Raw genomic sequence first — 1,208 nt, 5'->3', positions numbered from 1 at the left:
TAAAAAGATAAATTAACTCAATGGGGACTCTGTGTACTTCTATCAAGAAGGCAGAGGTCCCAGTACCTGCCCTGTTGCTATAGGAAAGGCAACTGTTTTAGCTACAATTCAGGAAGAATAAACAGCAGCAAAAAGTCATGAGTTGTGTATCCAGCCAAAAGAGGAAAATGTTAAACTGATTTTTTTACATAAAATGGCTTCATCATTTCCGCTATATAAGATAACTAAACAAATATGAAACTAATCCATACTGTAAGATTAAATGTTGACTTGCTCAAAGAGCTGGTGATAGGGAAGTTTTTATTTGTGTGGCATCTTAGATATGACACAAAAAGCCCAAACTCAGTTATCTAAACCCCAGCTAACCCAAATATATGGGTTAATGTAAAGTCATGTCATTCTAAATTACATAATTTTAAAGTAGGTTTGCTTTTCAACATATTTGTAGCAATAGCTGATGGAGGCACTGGACCTGGTCTTACTGTTGGGATAGCTACAGTATTCCACACTCAGTGCTTTTCTCTGGAGACCTAATGACTAACTGAATGAACAATTAAAAAGCAAAAGTGAGTACATGGAATTGGATTTATGGCAGACCCATCCCCCTGGGTCTTTCACAGTACCCCATGCCAGAGCAAACTGTGGCCTTGAATCATCACCTGGCCTCTGCCCATAGGTTGCAAGCACTGAAGCAGGTCACACAGTAGAATAAATAAACAAACAAATAAATATTAAAAAATAAAAAGCAAAAGTGAGATTTCATACTTAAATCAATTATGATTCTGAGAATTACATCTTTTAAAAATGTTTTATTGATTATGCTGTTACAGTTATCCCAATTTATTTTCCCTCTGCTCCCCTCCACCCAGTGACGCCCCCTCCCTCCAGTTGTCCCCTCGTCCGGACGAGCACCGCTTGTTTATAACTTTATACGTTGGACTTCCTTTCCATGTAGCTTTATTTTCTGGAACTTCTGGTTATTGCTGGTTTTGCGGTAGTTGTAGTTTTTCTTAGTTGTGGAGGGAGACGGAGCATGTCAGTCTAGGCCTCCATCTTGGCTGGAAGTCAAGAATTACATTTCTAATACAAATAATGCCCTTAAATTGTACCCTGGCTCTAGTGTTTCTTAATTAAACACTATCCATGTCCATTACATAAATATCTGAGTTAGAAAATGTTGCCCTTTTTATCTGATAATTTTATATGTA

General features: G+C 37.5%; 1 non-coding gene across 1 annotated transcript; it reads left to right on the top strand.

Moving 5' to 3' along the window:
- Positions 1 to 572: 572 nt before the first annotated feature.
- Positions 573 to 706, top strand: LOC149991641 (small nucleolar RNA SNORA42/SNORA80 family). Its single transcript, XR_016508791.1, has one exon. It is a non-coding gene; the product is annotated as a small nucleolar RNA SNORA42/SNORA80 family (small nucleolar RNA).
- Positions 707 to 1,208: the final 502 nt, after the last annotated feature.

This window comes from Furipterus horrens, unplaced genomic scaffold, assembly GCF_987537825.1.
Source record: "Furipterus horrens unplaced genomic scaffold, mFurHor1.1.pri manual_scaffold_17, whole genome shotgun sequence".
NCBI lineage: Eukaryota > Metazoa > Chordata > Mammalia > Chiroptera > Furipteridae > Furipterus > Furipterus horrens.
This window is presented reverse-complemented; position numbering and strand designations above follow the sequence as displayed.